Below are 12,017 nucleotides of genomic sequence, written 5' to 3'. Positions count from 1 at the left end.
AAAGGCACCACCACGTGGCTTGGCTGCTCAGTGGCTGCCCAAGCACCAGTGGTGGGATGGGAGCCTTTGCTTCCTGGAAAAAGGCTGCTTACTCCTCAGTTTTCAAGATGTGGAAAGCATCTGCAGAAGAATCCCACAACCTCTTTCTCTGAAAAGCCCAGTGAAAAATCTTTGTCCAATGCTCCCCTTTCTAGCCACTGCATAATATACCAGATAATATTATTATTCTGATAGTTCATCTGACATGTACAAATATGTCAGAAGCTTTTGAGATGAATGTATCAAGTCCAGACTCAGTGACCGAGAAATTGCAGAAACTGTCACAGACTTCAGAGTTTAGGTTTGACTGTTTCATAATCTTAGACAAACATAAAATTCACTCAAATTTATGGAAGTTTTCCTATCCCACTTCAGCCCACATTTGCTGAAAAATAGCTTAGCTGTAAAAAAAAAAAGTAATTTTTATCCAAGGTTCTTTCAGTTTTTGTCTCACACTAGTCAATACCTAAACTAGAAATGTGGTTGTAAAAGGGTGAAAGAAGTACTCTGAGAATTTAAACCAAAACAGAAGTTTGGAGGGAGAAGAAAAACCTCAAATGAAACCAAAACAGCCAACAACCCCAAGAAGAACATAATATAATAGTAAGATCATTTATTTGTTGCTTTAGTCTTTGTGGCACACTAAAAACCTTTTAATTCCTTTGAAAACTTCACTGTGCAAAGAAATTGTCTTATTTTCATTTGTTCTTCTTTTGACAGTCTCAAATTCTATTTGACTGAAAGGTAATGGCCCTTTGAACGACTTCTGCATGCATACCTGTTACAGACAGATTTAATTTCCCAGCTTTCCCCTGTGTTCACTACATAAAACTATATTAATTAATATGGATTTAGTCAGGAGACCTTTTTTTTCCGGCAACAAATCACAGTGGACATGAGGATCCTGACACCATTGTTGTTGATGTTCTACTAACACTATGCTACACTACTTCGAGTAGTGTCAGTGTAGTAAAGCAAGGGGAAGTTTGGCTTACCTTTCTCAGTGATTCAGGACTTCTAAAACAGATGGTTTCTGAAATTTTGTTTTGTCACAAAACATGGTGATGGAAGATTGATTTACACACAAAGTTTTACCTTCAACCTTCTTTCTTGCAGTAATTAAGAATATTTTATTTGAGAAAGTAACAAAAATATAACCCAACACAGCTTAAAACTGAACAGAAAAAGCAATGATAAATCTGACACTCATAATGCCATTAAGTGTCTGAATAGAACAATGCTTCTTCTATTTTTATCTGCTTTTTCTTTTAACAGGTTATAACAGAGTCTTTTCTTCCTGCTTCTATGCTGCCTTTCCGTAAGATAAGTTATGGTGACTTAGTCATCATTTTCAAAATTAATTCAGTTCCTTTTAACACTGACTACCAGCACCACCAGAGGCAAGTAGAAATGCCACACAGGATTTTCCCTGTTGATTTGGCCACCTCACTCCAGTGAATCAAATCCCAGAAAAAGATGACAGATTAAACAGTGTACTGGCAAGGAGACAGGTCTCAGGTCTTGGGAGGAGCAGTCACAACATTTTTCCTTGTCATTTAAATCAGGCAGTAAGCACACACACAAAGGTGAAAGCTAACCCCTTAACAGTTTTCTCTATGTGTCCTTCAATATATACTTGGTGGTCTCAACACTGAAGAAATGCAAGCCCACTGTCACCAAGAGCAAAGCCACATTGCTCAGGAACCCAACATTTTCAGTAGATAAGCAGAGATATCTCAAAAAGATAATCAAAATCATACCAGGTCTGTAGTGACCTCAATTTCACTTAAATTTCAGCTAGCAGTATTTGTCTCTAAATAGCACGAGATAAGAAGAAATGGAATTTTTTTCTGGAGCTATTTTAAGGGCAATGACTACTATACATAGAGTCAGAGTAAATGGCTGAAGTTAAATATAAAAGACAGACATATTTTTGTTTTCCTGTTTCCAAATAGAGTCTCATCTGTTCCTAAGTTGGAAGAACAGAAGAAAAAAGAGAAAAAACTATAGTAAAGAACCCCATCCTTCTGCAAACAAAACCAAGGCCTTTCAGTGTAGGACGCAACACCAAAGGAAAACCAAACTATGGTTTCAGCTATTTTGATATAGAAGAACAAAGCTTATTTCTTAGTCTTCCCTAAAAAACGGGTGCAAATTCAGGTCTTCCAGAATTTCTGCTATTCTAAAATATGTCTAAAGCACTCTCACTGGTGCCTGGCTTCTCTGACTGTACACAAAACTATTGCTTAAGTGAAATAGGTTAATTTATGGAAAATTCAGTATGTTTGCACAGAAAACCTTGTTAAGTTATCCAGGTGAGGGCTTTGGAGCAAAAAACATAAACACTGAAACATTTTATGTCACTGCAATACAATTAAATTTGAAATTTAAAGCAAACTGGACTTAAAGGTGCTGTAATATTGATATTTAGTTTAGTGTGTAGAACTTAAACCATTTCTCATTCTGTCTATTCTGCATTCTATGGAAAATCTCAATGTGCACTGTTTCTTAGAAATATTTATATCTCAGATGAAACCAACATGCAATCTCTATTAACAATTTTTTTCTTCTTTTGTTTGTGGAGTACCCATTCTATGGAACAAAAACACAGTCGAGAAGGTGTTTTTATTTACTTCCACCTAAAAGGTGTTGCAGTGTTGGGAGAGCCATCTCACAAGTCATGTGTGGAGACATAAAATTCGGTTGCCATGCTAACAGGAAGTCACTCAACCAAGTCCAGTAAAACAAAAGTGCATAAATGACATTTGCTGGTAAGAACAGGGAAATATTAGATTAACAAGTTTGTAGGTTGTGACAACTGCAGCCACAACTACAGTTTTGTCCCTCGACAGAGTGGTGAATTTATGTCAGCATTTAAATCTCCAGAGCACCAGCTGCTTCTTCCCAACAGGACCATAGCTTCTCTCCCATCTCCTCAGGAGTCCGGGCCTTGCCCGTGAAAACGCCACGGGGGGATGAACCCACCAGCCCCTTCCTATGCTCCAGGAGCCGTCCCACGCTTCACCCTGCCCTGCTCCTGCCCCCTGCATCTCGCCATCCTCCAGGTCGCTCCTGGCTGCTTCCTGACAGGATCCCCCCTTCCCCGGAGGGTCCCTGCGGACTGCGCCGGCGGGGAGCGCGCTCCCCTCGGAGAGAGACCCCTGCGGGGACACCGCAGCCGCGGCCGTCACTGCCGTGGGGACCAGGGCCGGCCCGCGGGTGGCTCCCGCAGCCCACCCGTGTGCGCGACATGCGAACTCCCGCTCTGGCGCTGCGGGGGCCGCGCTGCTCTCCGCGCCGGCAGGAGCCGCGGGGGCGAGCGCGGCCGGCGGGGCTCCCACCTGCGCGGGTGAGAGATGCGGAGCCTCCTCCTGCCCCGCCGAGCTGCCCCCGCCGCTCCCTCCGGCCCCCCGGGCGCTCCGCTGGGCTGCAGGTGTCACCCAGCGACCCAAGGATGCCTCTTCCCACGGCAGCGGCTGCCAGGGAAAAATATGTTTATTACATGCGAGAGGAAGGAAGAGATCCTAATACTCCTCTGGACTATCACCAAGGGCCAAGGGCGCGCATGATGTCGCTGTTTGCGGTCGGCGCAAAAAGTTACCTTAGACAGTCCTAGGGGCTTTTATTTTTCGGGGTTTTTTTCCCGAAGAGGGTCAAAAAAGTAAGCAAAGGCTCATTAAGATCATAAAGATCAAAGTTGATGAGAACTTACTTGGTTTAGGTGCTTGCGTTGACAGCCGGCATCTTCCGACAGCAGTTTGAACAGGTCACATTTCCCCATGGAAGTTGCACCCTTTTCAATCCCGTTTGTAAATTAAATCCCTTTAGAAGATGTATGTTTTATTTCACTCGCTGCCGTCCATCTCAGGCAGTATCCACGTTATTTACTTTATTTTCTCCATGTTAGCCACACATGCCGGCACTCTCGGACGCACGCCCACGAGTCAGCGGGTGCCCATCACCTCGGGCCGGGGGGACCGCGCCTGCCGCCGGGCTCCGCCGCAACAGATGAGAGGCAGGTTCTTCCCCGGTTGCTTAGTGCGGCGTCTCCTCGCTCCCTCGGGAAGCCTCATGCCGGCTGCAAAAAGTAACAGCTCCTCCCGACGCGGCGGTCCCCTCCGGAGCGCGGGCTGCGCGGCGCGAGGAGGGACGAGAGACACCCCGATAGCGGCACAAGGAGAGCGGAGGGGCACACGCCGGGCTTCTCCGTGCTCGCCGCCGCGCTCTCTCCCGGGCCGGCCGCGGGCTCTGCCGTCCCGCCGCCCCCCGCCTGCCCGCCCGCCCGGCCGCCGCCCCCGCCGCGCTGCCCCCGCCGCGCACCGCGCCCGCCGCCGCTCGCCCGCGCCGCCCTGCGGCCGCGCCAAGCACCGCGCCCGGCTCCGCGGGGCTCCGCGCACAGCCCGCCCCGGGCCGCTCCGCCGTGCTCACCGCCTGCCGCCCCGGGCACGGGGAGGAGCGAGAAGGCGCCCGCCGAGCTATGGAGTGGGGCGAGCCGGCGAGCCCAGAACGCGCACCGCTCGGGAGCGCTCGGAGGCAGACGCACCGAGGAGCAGCCTCGACTCCGGGGAAAGTTCGCTGTTACATCCCTCCGCATCTGGGAAAGCCCGAACCCGCTCCGTGCAGCCGCGGTGGGGCTCTGTGAGTCCGCCTCCGCGGGGGCCTCGCCCGGCGCGCTTCGAGCCCGCAGCCGAGCTTTGCTCCAGGTGCTTCGCCCGGCGCTCCTTCCCGAGGCGCAGCAGAGGCTCTGCCCTGGGTGCGCCACTCGCCGCAGCCTCCGGCCCGGTGGTCCCTGCCCCTGTGCCGCCTCACCCTCGCCCGGTGCCCCTGGGTCAGCCCGGCCTGGACGTTAAGGGGACCGAGCAGCAGCCAAGATTAGTAACAGAGGAGCAGAGGGAATGAGGCTGCTAGACAGCCAGTTCCTCACTTTACTTTTCCCTAAAAAAAATTGTGACAGAACTTATATGTCACAATTAAGTGCACGAGCATTAAAAATTGTAGGAAGAAGATGCAACGTGCAGAGACAGAGATGAGTAACAGAACATTTGCTGAGTTTTGGTTGGTTGGTTGGTGGGTATTATTATTATTATTATTATTATTATTATTATTAATCTGAGGTCTATTTGGACTCAGCACCGCGTTGAGGTGGGCAGGGTGCCACCTGCCAGCATGTGCCGAGCCTGCCGTGCCCGGGCGAGCATCCCTCAACTCCGACCCATTGCTGCCTTCCCTCCCCCCCAAGAGGCTGGTTGCATGCCACCCCAGGCAGCATGCCACCACTTTCTCACTTTGCCCTTCTCTTTGGATGAACAGCTTCCACCTGGGGCTTCCGGAGGAGAAGAGGGGTGAAATAAGCCCAGGGCAGTTTAACCGGGAAAGGCCAAGTCTCAGGGGATGTGCAGTGTCGCACAGGCAGCCCGGCCGCCAGCAGCCCCCTTGCTTCCCGCACCTCTGGGACGGGAGTATGCCTCGAGCGGGGATCCTCCTGCCTGCCTGGAGCACACCGAGGAGTAAAGTGCTTGCCAAAGCAGGCGAGCCTGTAAATGTCATTACAGCAAATGTGGAGGAACCACCAGCCACAGCACACTCGAAGGCAACTGTGAGAACAGGCGCCAGACCACCAGACCTCCACGGGCAGCAGAGGTGATGCAATTAATCTGCATTAAGCTGTGCAGTGAAAATGCCAGATGGATTCTGCTCTGGGGCTTCCACAGCTGCAGCATCAAGCCTCTGCCTCAGACTGCTGTGTGAACCACTGGCAAACGTATTTTAGATGTGCCCCAAATTAAGCACTACTGAGATTTCAGTGGAAACACACTGCCTTTGGGCACCTGCTCAGAAAGCAGCCCCGTGGCACTGAGCAGTGTACAGCACAGGCAGTTTGTAACAGGTCTCTGCATGTCTCTTCCTAAGAGATGCCAATTGAACACGTGAGATCAGCTCATGTCAGTTCAAATACAGATCAGATGCCAAAAGCAGCTGCTTGGACAGCTGAGCCAGTCATTCTAGCAAGCACATGCACATGTATGCAAATGTTTGTGTGTACACACATAGACCCTCATATTCATAGCCACACAAAGGCGAGGAGAGAGATTTGGGTAAGTAGAGGCACACTAGAGGGCCAGAGAGCCTGCAGTGGAGGCTATGGCTGCTCCATCTGATTGCATTGGAATTGGCAATGTGAGCACATCAAACTATAATTGGAGCATTTGTACCTCGTCTGCAGACTACCAACATCACTGGTATGGCACTGTGTTGCTACAGATTGGAAGTGTAATCACAGTTTACTTTCAGAGTAAGAGAGCAGAGATGGCTTTTTCCCCCCATGTATTTCCTCATTAGATCGTGAGAAGCCAATTTCTATTTTGAGTATAATATTTAATTTTTCACAAGCAAATACCTCTATAATTAACAGTATTTGCTATGTCTTTTTTTGCATATTGTGACATTTCTGCTCTGCAGGGGTGAACACAACATGGCACTATCAATGTGTTTTACGTTTTCTGGCATTTTACGTATGATAACCCATTAGCAGTCTCCCATGGGTCTTCCCAACGCTTATAATTCCTTACTAAACTAATGTTCAGATAAAATCTCTGTGGTATTACTCAGATGAGAATTAAGTAAACAGAATTTTATCTCTGGTTCAGGACAGTGGAGTCAGGATCCTTGCAGCTTTCTGAGTGTACGTTAGTATGTTTTATTCCCAACATGTAGGTAGCTGCCAAATACTTCTCAGCATTAAGTACTGTGGCCAGGAGAGAGAGGGAAAGGGGAAAAATTAGACATTCTGTGAAACCTGTGTCACATATTGAGGTTTTAGGGGTGATAAACAGCATGACTGGGCCTTCCTTTATTCTGCTCTTAGTGTCACACCAAAATAAGTTCCTCTTAGGACCTTCTCCATTTCTACCCACCATGTTACCTCCTCCTCTTCAAAACACTGGCACATGCCCAGGTGCTGACCATTTGCAATTCAGCCAAATCTTATACATACGAAAACCCATGCAGACTGGGATTTTCCCTTTTCTCTGCAGTTTGTGCAAATATTACTAGGATGTATCTCTTGGTTTTGTTTTATTTTATGAATGGAAAACACAAGATTAAAGATGGTTTGAAAAATAAGATAAAGTTGGAGCATTTAGGAAATACTGATTTCACCTTCTAATATTAATGGGGGCAGGTAAGAACAGCTGCAGCAGCTGTGATTCCATATAACTTTGCCCCAATCAGGTAAGGTGAATTGATTCATTATCTTTAAAGAAGAAAGGAAAAAGCAATGCAGAAATTTTAACCATATTTGCTCAGTCAGTACCAGGTAAAAGGTGCCATAATATTTTTATGTCTCAGCTCCTCTTCTTTATGTGTTAATGACAACTTTTCTTACTAGCATGAACATTTAAGAGATTATGAAATTTTCCCCAAGATGGACATTTATATGCATAAGAAAGAAATTTTTACTAATTATCTAAAATTATTTTATTCCATTTATTAAAACATTATTTTTATTAGTTTTTATGCGTTTGGGATAATGGAGGAAGATTTTCTCTGATTTCTTATTATTCTCACGTAATTTTAAATATGTTTCTGCCAATCTATTGCTCAGTAGCAATGATGTGAAATCACACAGTACAATAGTATCTCTTGTTGCAGTTAACATTTTTTTCTATGTTTGTTTTGGAGACTACACTTGTACACAGAATAAGGTTTATTATTTTTTCTCTGTATTAATCTAATTCATGAAATCTGTAACAAGTTAATGTCATTAATTCTATTGTTACAGGCTGTGCAGTTCTCCCAGGCAGAACTCTACAAGCAGCAAATGGTTCTTGCCAGCCCACACCAAGCATTCCATACTGTTAAGTCTTTCCTTCCACATAACTCAGTGTATTGCCATTTATGTACTTAAATGCCATTAGACAAAACTCAAGTATCTGAGAGTAGAGGAAAAAAAAAGATTCCTTTTACTGACTGATTGAAGAATGTGGATTCTGTGAAAGAAGGTGAGGAGCCCTAGCAGAAATCATTCATTTTCTGTGAAACATTTATTGGCACCATTCTTGTGATACCATTCTTGTGAAAGTTTAGAGGGGCAAAAGGATTGTGAGTGAAGAGAGAGACAGGAACATGCAAGGGAAAGGAGAAGCAGAGGAAAAGATTGATCCAAGGATGTCAATAAATAGTAACACTTCCTTTAAAACGAACAAGTACTGACTTCAGCTGTAGGACTCTTCACTCAGGTTGTTTTTCTATACCAGACTAGAATGATGAATTATGTTTCTTTGGGGTTTTGTTTTGTTTCTTTCATTGAAAGGTAAAAAGCAAACAAAAAAAAAACAAAAAAAAAAACAAAAAACAAACAAAAAACCAGAATGGATCAAACAGAAGTGAACTACTAGAAAAAATTTACAATACCAATGTTTAGTATTTGCTCAACACTAATTTCAGGTCATGACAAGCAGGTTCTTGTCTGACTTTTTCTCAAGACTTCAAAATTATTCAGAGAAGAAGATATTTGGGGTTTTTATTTTAATAGAGGTAAGAAAGTCTCTTAGCTTTATTGACAGTTAAATTGCTATTTAATTTTATTTTTGCAGTTTACATTAGAACTATGCAGAATTCTATGTAGATTCCCATTTTATTACTACTTGAATGGCAACAATTCATATTTTTGGTGGACAGCAAGCAATTAGTCTTCTTTTATCTGCCTACATTTGTCAGTTCCACAGAATTCACATCTGTTATTTTTACTGACATGCTAAGAGCTCTTTCTCCTTTCTTCTCCTAACCAGAGTTTCTGGATCATTTAAGCTTATTTTTCTTACATCACGGGAAGGAACTTGGTGCAGTAAGGTTCTTTGCTTTCTTTTGCAATTTTTTTAATGGATAGCAGAATAACAACACTCAAGTTTTTAGTGTTTTTCAAGACCATTTAATTTTTTTCCTCCATGATTATTTTCATATGTCTGTGCTTCCCAGTAAGCACTTAAATTCTGTCAGAATACTCACTGTTAAATTTTGAGTTTTTTCTGGCACTCTTTCAGTGTAGGGGCTTTAGGAAGGCAAGGTCTAATGAATTAAACCCCATGCTGGAGTGGGATGTGGCTCCAGACTAGAGACATCTGAATTTAGGTGTACACATTTGAATTCTAAATGGCCTAAACTCCCTGTAGAGCCAATGGAAATCTGTTCAATACAGTAATGTGATCTTAGAGGAAAGTTCATCTTTGAAGGTGGGTGTTGACTTCTGGGTGAGCTATATAGTGTCTAAGCACTCTGCTGAAGGGGGAAAACACCAAAGATGAGGTGCCTTGTGCTGTTTGAAGCTCCTAAGTCTATCCAAGATGCCTACAAAAGGTGAACAGGTGGTTTTTGACCTGCCTTCCATCACCTTGCCAAGGAAATTGGCTTATAGGTGACCTGTACATTTCTGCATGTTAAACCAAATATTCTGTGAAATTTTACAGGCTTTGGACACCTAAGCTGAATCCACACTGCAACCCTTTTGGCTCTGGTAGGAGATCAGATCTCCCATGTGAACACCAGCATTATAGACACACAGAATCTGATGTTTGAATCTTCATCCTTAGAATAACACAGCAAAAGTCTTTAGATGGCAAAGTCTGTTGATGAAGAGTAGAAAGTAAACCTAAGGAATCATCCCTTTCTCATTTTTCTGAAAGAGCTGAAGCCTTTACCTTTGTTTATAAGGGTGGTAACCCAGTAAAAGACCCCCAATCTTGGAAATAAATGGGATGTTTTAATCAGGAGATAAAAGAAAACAAGAGGCAGGATTCCAGGGAAACTAGCCAGACCTTTTAGGTATCTTTAAGTATGTGGAATAAACAGAAAGAACAAGATGTCTTGCTACACAAACAAAGCTATAACTTAATCAGCTAGACAGAGACTTTGTAGGATAAATCAAAGGATTGGAGTGTTGATAGAGAAGAGTTCAGGCTGTTCAGGAACAAAAGGCTGGGAAAGGGGGAAGGCAACATTGTGTTACCAAGAATGTGTTTATGATTTGCTAAAAGAGAAGGCAGATACATCAGAAGTCTCTAAGGGAACTGAAAACAAGGATTCAAAAGATTGGTCTATCTCAAATCAGCGTGGGAGAAGAGGTGATTGAACATCTTACACTGACAAAAAAACGGAGACTTTTCTTGGAGTTGTGGAGCTGTTGTTTTACATCCTCAAGAGGTAGAGTGTATACCTAAATTTTATTTTCTCTTAATGGTGTGAAGCAGCTGAGAAATTCAAAGATGGAGGCCTCTAAGGTCTGACAAAAGTGAGTTTGAAATAATAGGGTTGAGGACAGCAGAGAACAGCACATCAAAGAAAGAAGATGGTAACACATTTAGGTGACTGGTTGGAAAATCTGAAGATTTTGATGGAATATACGCTGAGAGAGAGAGTCAGCCATGAGAAGTTGCTACAAAGAAAAAAAAAAGCAATATTGGCAAGAAAGCAAGTAGACATTCAGAATGTATTACCACGAATGTGACGTGTGAGAAAGTGTAGTTTTCCTCTAGGTAACCAGAAGTTTACATCAACTTCAAACCTCATGTTTGACAGTGGTGTGAAAAGAACCCCCTGCAGGGAGCCTAGAGGTCAGTGTCATGGATAATGAGGTAATGTGATCTTTCAGGAATATTTCAGCTGGGCTTGTTTTGCCTGAGAAAAGATACCTTTAAGTTATGTCATATAGTTTACAGTTGTGGAAAAAGAGAGTACTAAAGAGACAGTTTACGTATTCACCAGAAGTAAAAGTAGTAATCAATTTTTCCTCTTAGCAAGGAAGGCCTAAACTATACATAAATAGGATGTTCCTAACTATAAAAAGAGTTAAATTCCAGAAGACTTCACATGAGAAAGTTGTGGAATCCATATATTTGAAACATATGAATCTTCTTCTAAGAGTAGGGTTTTTTCCTACTTTAGGATTCTCTAAGTGTCTGTAATGAGATATTTTTTCCTCCAAAACTTAGTGTACCCCTTTTTATGAATGATATTTTGGGAAACTGAGTTTTCATGCTGTTAAGAAAGACATGCAGCCAATCTGTTTGCACTCTCAGATGCCATTTGAACAGCGTGATTCAACTTTGGAAGCATATGTAGCTTAAGAGACCAAATACAGTTTCTGTCCTGGCCTTTACAGCTGAAAAGGGTGGATTCTTCCCTTTGGACAGAGTCCTGTAAAAGCCAGGAGGACACCAGTGCATTCAAGTACAGCAATTTGGCTTCTGGCCACTGTGGTTTTAGGCGATGAGACGTTAAATGAGGAATTCAACTGCCTAACCATAGACACCCTTTTAGATTCCTTAGGGTACTGCAAAGGTCTCTGTAGGGCTGGCAGGTGTAACCCCAGCCTAACAGCAGGTCCACAGCCACCCAAAAAACAGGTGGGATAATCCACTGCCCAGGAGCTGCACAGAGCCAAAAATGGCACCAGGCAACTGAATCCTGTCCTGAAAGTACTTTTTGGTAATTTTATTTCTTCCATATTTTTTTTCAACTAGCATTGTGATAAAGCATACTTTTTTTTTCCCCTTAACCTCTATTTGGAGCTATTTTTAAAATTCAAATCACAGACTAATTGCCCAAGCTTTTAAAAAACCATAATTCTTCTTCTCTCTCCACCAGACAAATACATCAGTAATGCTTTTAACATCTGAGAAAGGGAGAAGTTTTTTAAATTGTGTGGCTTTTACAGTTTATTAATGGTCTGGCTCCTAAAACTGCAGAATGACAACAGTTCAGCTTGGTGGTGGGTTGTGTTAAAAGTGTGTAGAACCTGAAAGCACATAAAATTCCCTTATTTTGCAGACAGAACAAGTAGGGGATGGCAGATATTCAGGCTTGAGTCATCACTTCTCTTCCTGCCTTGTAAATACTTCTTTTGTGCTGTTCCTGAGACTCAGTTTTCTTACTTATGATATGTCAGTCCTCTTTCTTTATCACTCCATTATGACTGTGCACTC

At 43.7% G+C, this 12,017-nt stretch overlaps 1 protein-coding gene across 2 annotated transcripts in view; it reads right to left on the bottom strand.

Annotated features, from left to right (window-relative positions):
• TRPC4 (transient receptor potential cation channel subfamily C member 4) overlaps nt 1–4,302 on the bottom strand; it is a 128,998-nt gene extending 124,696 nt beyond the window's left edge. For both annotated transcript variants that reach the window (XM_085061015.1, XM_085061025.1), the window contains exon 1: nt 3,752–4,302. The gene's annotated coding sequence lies outside the window, so the exon portion shown is untranslated. The remainder of the gene's footprint in view (nt 1–3,751) is intronic.
• Between the last annotated feature and the right edge of the window lie 7,715 nt (nt 4,303–12,017).

The sequence above is a fragment of the Lichenostomus cassidix genome, chromosome 1 (genome assembly GCF_008360975.1).
Source record: "Lichenostomus cassidix isolate B80296 chromosome 1, HeHo_3.0, whole genome shotgun sequence".
NCBI lineage: Eukaryota > Metazoa > Chordata > Aves > Passeriformes > Meliphagidae > Lichenostomus > Lichenostomus cassidix.
The sequence above is the reverse complement of the archived record's forward strand: the minus strand, read 5'-3'. Positions and strand labels throughout refer to the sequence as shown.